Raw genomic sequence first — 13,692 nt, 5'->3', positions numbered from 1 at the left:
TCGAAGATCTTTTTTTACTCTGCAGCAGGTTATCTTCAATGATTTGACCTCATTCAATGTTTCCTTTATCCTTACAAATTTTATAAAAGTTTTTTTTGGATACAAAGTCATGGCTCGTGAATGAGCTAACACATTAAACACGAAAAACATAAACGGACACATAAAACGTATTTTAAAGGGAGCGGTAGACAAGAAGGGAGGGGGGGGGGGGGAGGGAAGCACACAAACACAACAGCAGTAGAGAACAGGGACTTCGGTACATCTGTGGAAGAGAGAGGGTTGGGGTGGGGGAGGAGAAGGGGGAGGGTACAGGTACACGGTATAAAACAAGTGGACACAACTTGGAATTTCAGGAATGAAATCGGACATTGAAAAAGGTGGATTTGAGGTGCATTAACGGGGGTAGAAAAGATCAAGGTTTTGGATGGGGGAAGATAAGAGATGGTGGTGAACAGCTGTTTTAAAGACCTGGAGTGAGGAGTGGGATTGAAGAGAGTGTGAGAGTTTGTTCCAGAGGCGGGAGAAAAGTGGATTGAAAGAGTGAACGTGAGCAGAGAGTCTTGATTTTGGCAGTTTAACCATAAGAGGGTTGCTGGCAGATATTGTGCATCCTGAAGAAATATTTGGGGGACAGAGCTGGGGGAGCAAGGCCGGATATGAGGCGGCAGAAGACAGAAAGTCCACAAGCCTGCCTGCGATGAGCGAAAGTATCCCAGTCCCTGCTGCTGAAAAGCATCCCCACAGCATGATGCTGCCACCACCATGCTTCACAGTAAGGATGGTGTTAGATGTGTGATAATCCAGGTGCTTGGTTCCCGCCAGATGAAGCGCTTTGCATTCAGGCCACAGGGTTCAGTTTTCATCTCATCAGACCAGATAATATTTTGCCTCATGTATTTTCCTTGGAAATCAGCCAACATTACTGCTTTACACAAAAAATGGGCAAAAACAGATCCTTGCATCCATAGGCCAATCATACTGCTCCCAATCATCAGCAAGGTCATGGAATCTATCATCACTTCGGATATCAAATCTTTCCTCTTCTCCAATGGCATGATCTCTGATCATCAATTTGGATTCAGACCCTGTCACTCTACTCTGGACATGCTGCTTCTGCTGTCACAACAATGGATGGAGGTCCTCAATGCCAAACAGAAATCAGAGCTGTCTCCCTTGACATATCACGTGCCTTCGATACCGTCTGTCACCCCGCTCTGCTCACCAAACTCCCCCCTTATGGTATACATGGAAATCTCCATGCATGGCTTGCGGACTTCCTCTCTGGTCATAGTCTACATGTGACCCTGAATGGATTTCTCTCATCTCCCTTTCCTGTCCAGGCTGGAGTTCCCCAAGGCAGTGTTCTGAGTCCTGTGCTTTTTCTGGTCTTCATTAATGATCTCTCCGATTCTCTATCTTCTTGCTGATGACTCTCTGCTGCTCCATATCTCAACTCTCAGATCGGCAGGCAACAACCTCTTCACTCTCTGCAGACCTGGACAATATCACAAACTGGTCAAACAAGTGGGACATGTTTTTCAATCCTGACAAATCTCACACTCTCACTTTGTCTCTCCATAAAGACCGTCGGGAAAACCCTCCAATCTACTTTCTCAACAATCCTCTTGAAGAAGTTCTGTCACTCAAGTTTTTGGGTCTCAGTATCTGCCATAATCTTTCCTGGGAAAATCACATTTCCAAGCTGGCCTCCAAAGCCAGTCGCCGACTGGACATCCTCCATCGTGCGAAGTCCTTTCTTGGCACACCTGAGCTCCTCATCACATATAAAGCTTTCATCCGCAGCTTGATGGAGTTTTGCTCTCCCCTCTGGGCTCGTGCACCTGCCTCACACCTAGCTCGGCTTCACGCTGTGGAAACTAAAGCTTTTAGTATCATTGGAATCTCACGTGATAAAGCTGTTTCTGAGGGCCTTTCACTCTCTCTCCGCAGACAGGTTGGTGATCTTTGTCTCTTCTGCCGACTTCTCTCCGTCCTGGCTCCCCCTGCTGTGTCTGTGCGCTGTCCCCCAAATATTCTTGCAGGACGCATAAGAACTGCCAGCAACTCTCTTCTGATGAAACTGCCAAAATCAAGACTGTCTGCTCACCTTCACCCTTTCATTCCTCTTTTCTCCTGCCTGTGGAACATGCTCCCACATTCTCTTCAATCCCACTCCTCCCTCCCGGTCTTTAAAACAGCTGTTCACCACAATCTCATATCTTCCCCCATCCAAAACCTTGATCTTTTCTACCCCCATTAATACACCCCAAATCCATCTTTTTCAATCTCCAACTTCATTCCTGAAATAGATGGTACTGTTCATTTGTTTTATACCGTGTACCCCCCCCCCCCTCACCCCCACTCCTGTCCTCCCCCTTCCACAGATCTACCAACATCCTTGTTCTCTACTGTTGTTGTGCTTCTGTGCTTTCCTTTCTCTCCCCCTCTTGTCTCCTGCTCCCTCTTTTGTATGTTTTATGTGTTTCTGTTAATGTTTTTATGTGTTCGTGTCGGAGTCTGTCCACCTTTATCAAAATATGACAGACGACACTTGATAGACAAAGGATTATTTATTACGTATGTACGGAGAGAAAGTTTTTCCTCAGACAAGCAGATCTCTAAATTCTACTCAAACTGCATCAAATATATATACAAAACTAGCTGAGGTACCCGGCTTCGCCCGGGTTGAATAAGAATAATACAAATATATGATGAAAAGAACATGTATATTTTAGAGCAAATGGGAGGAGGAAGGGGAGGGGAGGGGAATGGGGGGGGGGAGGGGAGGAGAGGGTGGGGAGGGGAGAAGAGGGGGGGAGGGGAGAAGAGGGGGGGAGGGGAGAAGAGGAGGGAGGGGGAGGAGGAGAGGGGAGAAGAGGAGGGAGGGGGAGGAGGAGAGGGGAGGGGGGAGGGGGGAGGGGGAGTGGAGGGGGAGGGGGGAGGGGAGGGGGAGGGGGGAGGGGAGGTGAGGGGGGAGGGGAGGTGAGGGGGGAGGGGAGGTGAGGGGGGAGGGGAGGTGAGGGGGGAGGTGGGAGGGGGAGGGTGGGAGGGGGAGGGGGAGTGGGGAGGGGGGAGGGGGAGGGGAAGGGGGAGGGGGAGGGGGATGTCCAGGTGTGCTGTCATGTGGCTTTTTCTCAGGAGTGCCTTCTGTCAGACCACTTTCCCATAAAACCTAGATTTGTGAAGTACTGTAGAAACTGTTCCAGCAGGTTATCCTGTCTCAGCAAAGGAACTCTGTAGTTCTGTCAGAGTGGTCATTGGGTTCTTCATCACCTCCCTGACCAAGGTCCTTCTTGCCCAGTTGCTCAGTTTGGTCGGATGGCCAGCTCTAGGAAGAATCTCAATAGTTCCATTATCTTTACATTTCCTAAGGCTGGAGCTCACTGTGCTCTTGGGAACTTTCAACACTCTAGAAATTGTTTTATACCCTTTCCCAGATCTAGGCCTCCTCACAGTTCTAGCACGGAACTCTCTATGGATAATTCCTTGGACTTCATGGTGGAGTTTCTGCTCTGACATGGACTGCCAACTGTGGGACCTTATATAGAAAGGTGTGTTTCTTTATAAATCATCTCCAATCAATTGAATTGGTCACAGGTGGCCTCCAATCAAGTTGTAGAGACATCTCAAGGATGATCAAAGGAAATTGGATGCACCTCAGCCCAATTTGGAGTGTCATAGCAAAAGCGTTGAATATTTATTGACTCGACTTTTAAGATTTTCATTTTAAATTATGTTGTAAGATTCTCTAAAAAAATTAATTTCACTTTGACTTAATGGGTTATTATGTGTGGATCAGTGACAAAAAAAAAAATCTCAATTTAATTCATTTTAAACGTCAAGGGGTGTGTATACTTTCTGAAGGCACTGTACATATGAGCTCTCTTAACCAGTCTATATTTGATTCTTAACTGGTCTATAAATTGTTAGATTGGTGCTTTTGGATGGGATTAATAAGCTGGAGACCTGACTATTTGCTTTGATCGCCGGTGGACATTAAAGATCCCATTGTGTCTTTCTAAGAAGAGATGCAATTTATCTTCGTCACTTTGGCAAACTTCCAAATTCTTGCTCTACCTTAGAGGGGAAACTGCATCAGAGGCAGGCACTCCACCATGCTCCCACCAACGATGCAAACCCATAGCATGTGCGGCACACAAATGAATGAATGAGTGTGCAAATCTAAATTTTGTTAAAAAATAAGAATGACTGCACTGTGGTCACAACCTGCGACAAAATCCAGTAACAGGCTGATTGGGAAACACATTTAATGTGTGATTATGGGTTCTTTTATGTGTGATAATGTGTGATGTGTGTGATATTGGGAGATCTCGCGAGATCTTGTCGGGACGGTCACGGTTTTTCGAAGCTGTTCCACGATCTTCACGCACGCTCGAAGTTAAGTAATTGTCACATTTGTATTTTTGTCGAAACTATTTATCTTACGTGTGTGTACCTTTTGCATGTCCCTCGGCAGATTATCGGTGTTAATCTTTCATACCTGTAAAAAATAGTCGAGTATTTCATGCCGCGGCCTAGTTGTTGAAGCTTCCGACCTTGAGGCCTGATTCTCTCCGGGCATCCAAAGCGGTTATTTTTTCATTCGTGTGTTTGTCAAATTTCAACTCGTTATTTTATCGTCCAAGCGTTATCGTTTGTTTATAGTTAGTTTTGGTTTGAATTTCCTGTAACTCATAATTAATTAATCGTGTTCTGCTCTGCGTGTGCGGCCTTGTACCTCCATCGGTGTTTGTTTACTGAAGTCCCCTACATCGTGTTTTGCTTGGTTCTTAGTTTTTTCCCTTCTACCCCGAACATAATACTCTTTGTCTAACGTTTTAAATACGTTTATTTAAAATACCCCCACCCCCCAAAAAATAAAAAATAAAAATAACCAAAAACATTTATTTTCCTTTCTCCACGTGTGCTTTGTCTCATCCTGTACTTTCTGTCCAGGTGTGCTGTTCGCCCCGCCCCCATTATCTCCTTGCCATCCACCTTTTGCCCTGTCCACGTGACTCGTGGTGGTCCCTCTCGGCTCTCCCCCCGTTGGTACTTTGTGCATATAAGATTGTTTACGGTTCTGTTTTAATATTATTTAAATATGTATAAACTTTCCCCTTCAGTGTTTTATTCAGTGGTATATTAGAACACGCTGTTTTTCTTCCTATTTAAAAGGCTTTTTTCAAATTCCTCTCCATCTCATTCCACGTCAAAAAAAAGAAATTCAATCTCTTATACGTCTCCCTCACTACATGGTCTAAATTCACATTCATTCCCCCCTCCTCCATTGTTCTGAATTGGATTGCTAACTTGAAAATCACAACAAACCCAATTTGTTATCAATGTTAGTCTTTCATTAATCATCCACTTTCGAAACTCCCCTCTTGCCCCTCCCCTCCAAATCCCCCCCCCCCCTTGCACCTACACTCCTAAACTCCCCCCTTGCCCCTCCACTCCTAAACTCCCCCCTTGCCCCTCCACTCCTGAACTTCCTCCTTGCCCTTCCCCTCCTAAACTCCCCCCTTGCCCCTCCCCTCCAAATCCCCCCCTTGCCCCTACACTCCTAAACTCCCCCCTTGCCCCTCCACTCCTAAACTCCCCCCTTACCCCTCCCCCCTCACTCCTCCCCTTCAAAACTCCGACCCAACCCCTCCCATTCAAATCTCCCCCCATACCATTCCTCTCCAATTCTCCCTCCTCCTCCTCAAAGCTGCTGCCTCCCCACTTCGTCTCCCTTCTATCTCATACCTCCACCCCCCCAACCTTCTACTTTCCTCTGCCCCCCTCAAACAACCCCTCACTGTGCCTCATCCCTTCACCATTGAACATTTCATCCTCCTCATCCTTCCCTTTCTTGGAACTCTTCTGTAATATCTGACACACTATCAACTGCTCTTCCTACCTCCCCCTCTCATCCTTCATCTACCCGACTCCTCCCCTCCCCTGTCCTGTACCCGATGCTCCCCCTCTCTCTTCATTAACGGTATGGACCTCAAACATCCGGGGCCTTCGCTAAAACCTGACTGATCTCTCCATACAGGTTGCTTCTGACGATCCAGACTTGATCTGCCTGACAGAGACTTTCCTCCTTCAAGATGTCTCTGATTCCTTAATATCTCTTCCTGGTTACTCCCTCCTCCGGTATGATAGACCTGAGCCTCGTCCTGGTGGTGGGGTGGCTATCTTTATCGAAAACTCTCTTCCTCACTCTCCTTGCACTGCCCTCTCTCCACCTCACCCCCAGGAGTACCTCTGGCTACGGCTTCCTCTCCGCTCCCACCTTTTGTTCATATGTGTTCTGTACCGTCCCCCAAACAGTGATGACTCCATTTACATTTCACTGTCTGACAACGTGGACCAACTTCTATCCACTCATCCCAACTCTCTCTTCCTCATATGTGGTGACTTCAACTGTCATCATGCCAGCTGGTTGGGTGTGGGTTCCTCTCTCACCAGTCATGGCACCTCAGCAAAGGACTTCTGTGACTCACTGGGATCGACACAATCTGTCAATTTCCCGACCCGGATCTCAGCCAATGGAGTATCTTCTCTTCAAGACTTGGTTATGACAAACTTCCCTGCTAATGTCTGCTGCTCTTCTTCTGCTCCAATCGGTTCTTCTGATCATGTGCTTGTCAAAGTGGACATCTCTCTGGCCATTCTCAGAGAGCCTCCTCAGCGTCGACGAGTCTGGCATTTCACTCAGGCCGACTGGGACGGTCTTCAAGCAGCCATCAATCGCCTGGATTGGTCTCCCATCTCCACTGCCTCTGACATCAATTCTTCCTGGGAATTCTTCCAAAGCAAACTGCTCTCTCTCATGCACAGATTTATCCCATCTCGTCTTCAGTTGCCTTACCCTCCCTCCCGTCCATGGTACACTGAAACTTGTGGTGAGGCATTTGCCCTGAAACAACTTGCCTTTGCCTCTTGAAAGGCAAATCCAACTGAAGGCAATCTCAGTTCCTTCCATCAAGCTCAGAACAAGTGTGTCTACCCTCAGGAGTGCCAGGAAGCACTATCTCTCCACACTCAAGAATGAACTCTCAAACCTGTCTCCTTCCTCCAAATCCTGGTGGCGTCTGGTCAAATCCGTTTCTGGTGTTTGTTCCTCCTCCATCCCCTCCCTTTCCTCAAATGGCCACACAGTTGACATCGCATGTGACAAAGCCGAATGCCTCAACTCTGTTTGCCTCTAAATCTTTAGTCCCAAACCCATCTCTCTCTGTTCCCACCTTTCCCAGTCGAACCCAACTGCTCCTGGACTCTGTGTCCTTCTCTCCTGACAAGGTGGAGGAGTTTTTGTCTAACCTCGACTTTGATTCTGCAACTGGACCAGACGGCATCAGCCCACGGGACCTAAAATCCTGCTCTGCCGCTCTATCTCACCCTCTCTCGGTTCTTTTCACACTCTCTTTTGCTCAAGGTCATCTGCCAGCATCCTGGAAATCAGCAAACATTACCGCTTTACACAAAAAATGTGCAAAAACAGATCCTTGCAACTACAGACCAATCAGCCTGCTCCCAATTATCAGCAAAGTCGTGGAATCCATCATTGCTTTGGATATGAAATCTTTCCTCTTCTCCAATGGCTTGATCTCTGATCATCAATTTGGTTTCAGACCAGGTCACTCAACTCTGGACATGCTGCTTCTGCTTTCTCAACAATGGATGGAGGTCCTCAATGCCAAACTGGAAATCAGAGCTGTCTCCCTTGACATATCACGTGCCTTCGATACGGTCTGGCACCCAGCTCTGCTCACCAAACTCTCCTCCTATGGTATCCATGGAAATCTCCATGCATGGTTTGCGGACTTCCTCTCTGGTCGTAGTCAACGTGTGGCCCTGAATGGATTTCTCTCATCTCCCCTTCCTGTTCAGGCTGGAGTTCCCCAAGGCAGTGTTCTGGGCCCTGTGCTTTTTCTGGTCTTTATCAATGATCTCTCCGACTCTCTGGAAAATCCTCTCTATCTCTTTGCTGATGACAGCACTCTCTGCCGCTCCATTCCTCTACCCTAAGATTGGCAGTCTGCAGCCTCCTCACTCTCTGAAGACTTGGACAAAATCACAGACTGGTCAAACAAGTGGAACATGTGTTTCAATCCTGACAAATCTCACACTCTTACGATGTCTCTCCGAAAAGATCGACTGGACAACCCTCCCATCTACTTTCTCAACAATCCTCTCCAAGAAGTTCTGTCGCTCACGCTTTTGGGTCTCACTATCTGCCATGATCTTTCTTGGGAAAACCACATTTCCAAGCTGGCCTCCAAAGCCAGTCGCCGACTGGGCATCCTCCGTCGTGCGAAGTCCTTCCTCGGCACACCTGAGCTCCTCACCACATTCAAGGCTTTCATCCGCAGCTCAATGGAATACTGTTCTCCCCTATGGGCCGGTGCTCCTGCCTCACACCTAGCTCGGCTTCACGCTGTTGAAACCAAAGCTTTCAGAATTATTGGAATCTCCCGCGATGAAGCTATCTCTGAGGGCCTTTCACTCACTCACCGCAGGCAGGTAGGTGGTCTTTCTGTCTTCTACCGACTCCTCTCCGGCCTTGCTCCCCCAGCTCTCTCTGTGCTCTGCCCCACAAATATTCCTACAGGTCGCACAAGATCTGCCAGCAACCCCCTGATGGTTAAACTGCCGAAATCTCGGCTCTCTGCTCACCTTCACTCTTTCATTCCTCTTTTCTCCCGCCTCTGGAACAAACTCCCACACTCCCTTCAATCCCACTCCTCCCTCCAGGTCTTTAAAACTGCTGTTCACCACCATCTCTTATCTTCCCCCATCCAAAACCTTGATCTTTTCTACCCCCGCTAATTCACCCCAGATCCACCTTGTTTGAAATTCCAACTTCTTTCCTGGAAGTCCTGGCACTGTCCATATGTTTTATACCTCTCCCACCCCCCCCCCCCCCCCTTCCCATGCCCTCCCCCAAAGCCCTCTCCCTCCCACAGATCTCTCGATGTCTCCATGTCTCTCGGTCCCTGCTCTCAAATGTTGTGTTTGTGTCCTTCCCCCTCTTTCCCCATCTTGTCTACCGCTCCCGATGTTATATGTTTTATGTGTCGGTTTGTCTTTCTGTGTGATTAATATTCGCTCTTTCACGAACCTCGATCTTGTATACAAAAAAAAAAAAAAAAAATTAAAAGATGAAAAGAGACATAGGGAAAAACATTTAATGTGCTATTAAAAGATGAACAGGGAGATTGGGAAACATACATTCGATGTGCTATTCAAAGATAAACAGTGTGATTGGGAAAAACATTTAATGTGTGATTAAAAGATGAACAGAGACGTTGGGAAACACATTTAATGCGCTATTATAAGATGAACAAAGAGATTGGGAAACACACATTTGATGTGATATTCAAAGGTAAACAGTGTGATTGGGAAACACATTTAATGTGTGATTAAAAGATGAACAGAGATGTTGGGAAACACATTTAATGCGCTATTAAATGATGAACAGGGAGATTGGGAAACACACATTCGATGGGCTATTCAAAGATAAAAAGTGTGATTGGGAAACACATTTAATGTGTGATTAAAAGATGAACAGAGACGTTGGGAAACACATTTAATGCACTATTAAAAGATGACAGGGAGATTGGGAAACACACATTCGATGTGCTATTTAAAGATAAACAGTGTGATTGGGAAACACATTTAATGTGTGATTAAAAGATGAACAGAGACGTTGGGAAACACATTTAATGCACTATTAAAAGATGAACAGGGAGATTGGGAAACACACATTCGATGTACTATTCAAAGATAAACAGTGTGATTGGGAAACACATTTAATGTGTGATTAAATGATGAACAGAGACGTTGGGAAACACATTGAATGCACTATTAAAAGATGAACAGGGAGGTTGGGAAACACACATTCGATGTGCTATTTAAAGATAAACAGTGTGATTGGGAAACACATTTAATGTGTGATTAAAAGATGAACAGAGACGTTGGGAAACACATTTAATGCGCTGTTGAAAGATGAACAGGGAGATTGGGAAACACACATTCGATGTGCTATTCAAAGTTAAACAGTGTGATTGGGAAACACATTTAATGTGTGATTAAAAGATGAACAGAGACGTTGGGAAACACATTTAATGCGCTATTAAAAGATGAACATGGAGATTGGGAAACATACATTCGATGTGCTATTCAAAGATAAACAGTGTGATTGGGAAAAACATTTAATGTGTGATTAAAAGATGAACAGAGACGTTGGGAAACACATTTAATGCGCTATTAAAAGATGAACAGGGAGATTGGGAAACACACATTCGATGTGCTATTCAAAGGTAAACAGTGTGATTGGGAAACACATTTAATGTGTGATTAAAAGATGAACAGAGACGTTGGGAAACACATTTAATGCGCTATTATAAGATGAACAAAGAGATTGGGAAACACATTGAAGTGTTATTAAAAGATTAACTTTACACCTTTTATCCATGACATCCTCCAATGGTTATATGAGAAGGAGGATTCGTCACAGGGTCACGGATCACCTAACGCTAATATGTGGCCATTCAAAAATTGTCATGCTTTTATAAAGTAATTTGTGTCACGCCACGCTTGATTCTGTAAAGTAACACTTGATTGCCATGCGTCATATTCTGATGGGTTGAATAAATCTTACTATTATTCTCCATTTGATTAGATTTTTCAGGGTCCCTCATCGTGAATAACACTTGACCCAAACAAAGCCAATGGAAATCTGACGCAAAAAAACCCCAGCATTGTCTGATCAGCAGAGGCCTGAAGGCCTGATGTGTTAGGCCCACCAGAAAACCAAGATGGCGGCCATATAAATTTGTCTCAGTGCTATGATGGGTGGGGTAAATTGACAGATGTGAGTCTGGTCAGGGCGCTATCCGACAAATAGGTGCACATTTCAAAAATCGACCCCCAACAATAACCACAACAACAACAACAACAACAGCAATGTGAAGCTCTTGTAGACCTGTGACATGTCACAGGTAAAAATGATAATTTAATAACTTGTAACAAACAATAATGTAATAAATAACTTGATGGTATTGAGAGAATAATTACCATGTGCAGTCAAAATTGGTGCGAGGCAACTCTTCTGTTTTTGAAGAGTTTTAGGAGCCAACATGGCTTCCAGACCACGTGAGCGATGACATCATAACTTTATATTCTCTAATATAATTGTTGCGTAGATCACACTCAAGAAATTTCACTGATCAGACGAAGCTTTGTCCCTGTCGAATTATGACGTCATCGTTAAAAACACTTATTGCCCATGCCAGAGATCTTTACAACGAGGGACGTTTCAATTTTTTCTATGGAGTGGTTTTGGAGATATAGATGGCCCCTGTACCATGTGACCTATGTCGTCATAATTATTATTAAAATATTATACAGGAGGAGGTGCTCCTATTGTCAAAATTTTGTGTCCATCGGACAACAGTTGCAGAGAAGCAAATTCATACTGATCGGATGAAGCGTTCGTTATACCTGTCAAATTATGACGTCAAAATGAAGGCAGGAATGACATCATCATCAACATATCTTATTCCCATTGGAAAGTACTTGACAAGGAGCCTTGTTTCAAATTTTTCCATGTAGTGGTTTTGGAGATTTAGAGGTGTAAATATTTTCCAAGATGGCGGCTACACCACGTGACCTATTATGACGTCATGTTTATGATTTTAAAAATTCTACAGGTGGAGGTGCTTCTAGGGTAAAACTTCGTGTCAATCGGACGCTTGCCAAAAAAGTGAATTTTAAAATTGCAGACACCACACGCACGCTACATGTACGCCACACGTATGCGACACACACGCGACATGCACGCCACACGCACGCCACATACAAGCCAGTCGCACGCCACATGCACGCCAGACACATGCCACACGCATGCCACACGCACGCCACACGCATGTCACATGCACGTGACATGCACGCCACACGCCCGGACACGAATGCTTAACCGTTCTTTTCCCTTCGCGAGCGCAGGGTAAATATGAACACTACATGAGACCGATGAAGGGTTCACAGAATGTACAGTCACGTGAAAAAGTAAGTACACCCCATGTAAAGTTTTGACTTTTTCAACATATTTAAACATACAGCTATTTGATCAACATTTCAACAATATTGAAAGATAAAGGTGATATAATATAACAAATATCATGAAACATTTACATTTGGTAGTCCATTGTATAATTTAAATAAACACAAATGCAAATATTTGCATGTGGAAAAAGTAAGTACACCCTTGGCTGTAATAGGTGGTATTGCCCCCTTTGGCAGAAACAAACTCAAGTAGGCGTTCCTTATAACTGTCTACCAGTCTCTGACATCGACCTGTTTCACGACCTGTTTGTCGTTAAAGGCGGAAAAAAGGGTTGGCGTCAGGAAGGGCATCCGGCCGTAAAACATTGCTTCAAAAAGGGGACCGAAAAACAACAACAACCACAGTTCCCGAAAAAGGCCAACCCCCGCTTGCGGGGAAAATGGCCTCTAAAGGTGTTTTTTTTTTTTTTAGTCTCTGACATCGACTGGGCGAAATTTTTGCCCACTCCTCCATGCAGAATTATTTCAGATGTGCGATGTTTGAGGGGTTTCTTGTATGCAAAGCTCGTTTAAAATCCCTCCACAACATCTCGATGGGATTTAGATCCGGGCTTTGACTTGGCCATTCAAGAACCCTCCATTTCTTTCTTTTCAGCCATTCCTTGGTGGATTTACTGGTATGTTTAGGGTCATTGTCATGTTGCAAGGTCCACCTTCGGTTGAGCTTCAACTTTCCGACAGATGGCCTCACATTATCCTCAAGCACCCTCTGGTACAATGAAGAATTCATAGTGGATTATATGATGGTGAGCTGCCCAGGCCCTGATGCAGCAAAGCTGCCCCAAACCATAATATTTCCACCACCATGCTTTACAGTTGGTATCAGGTTCTTGTGGTCAAATGCTGTCTTTGGTTTTCGCCAAACATGTCTTCTGGTACTGTGGCCAAATAGCTCTACCTTTGACTCATCTGTCCAGAGCACATTGTTCCAGAAGTGCTGGTCTTTACCTCGGTGTTCATTGGCAAACTTTAGTCTTCCCCTGATGTTCTTTCAGGACAGCAAAGGTTTCCTCCTGGCACACCTCCCATGTAGATCAAATTTGTGCAGCCTCTTTCTCATGGTAGACTCGTGCACTTTGACATCAACAGTGGCAAGAGCGACCTGTAGGTCCCGTGATGAGATTCTGGGGTTCTTAGAGACTTCTTTCAGCATCTTGCGGTCTGCTCTCAGGCTGAACTTGCTGGGGGGGGGGGGGGGGGCGGGGGGCCTGGCCTGAACAAGTTGGCAGTTGTTTGGAATCTTCTCCACTTGTAGATGATCTTCCGGACAGTCGAATGATTGATTTCAAATTGTTTGGAGATCTTTTTAAATCCCTTCCCAGACTCGTAGGCATCTACAACCTTCTTTCTGAAGGCCTCAGAGAGCTCTTTTGATCTAGGCATGGTGACGCCGCACACTTCAACAACAAAGAGCAAACCAAACTAAATGTCTGCGGTTTAAACAAGACAGATTCCTCCTAGATCCTCTCTAACGATGTTCTAATCATTTGCACCTGATCTGGTGCACCTCATTCTAATTTTAGGTATTTGAAGTAATGATAAATGTAGGGGTGTACTTACTTTTTCCACATG

General features: G+C 45.2%; 1 protein-coding gene across 1 annotated transcript in view; it reads left to right on the top strand.

Moving 5' to 3' along the window:
• Nucleotides 1-13,692, top strand: part of LOC137426038 (uncharacterized) — a 202,993-nt gene that overhangs the window by 132,953 nt on the left and 56,348 nt on the right. The gene's annotated exons all lie outside the window — the stretch shown is intronic.

Source organism: Myxine glutinosa, chromosome 4 (genome assembly GCF_964187855.1).
Source record: "Myxine glutinosa chromosome 4, kmMyxGlut1.1, whole genome shotgun sequence".
Taxonomy (NCBI): Eukaryota; Metazoa; Chordata; class Myxini; order Myxiniformes; family Myxinidae; genus Myxine; species Myxine glutinosa.
Note: the sequence above shows the minus strand (reverse complement) of the source record. Positions and strands in the feature narration are given on the sequence as shown.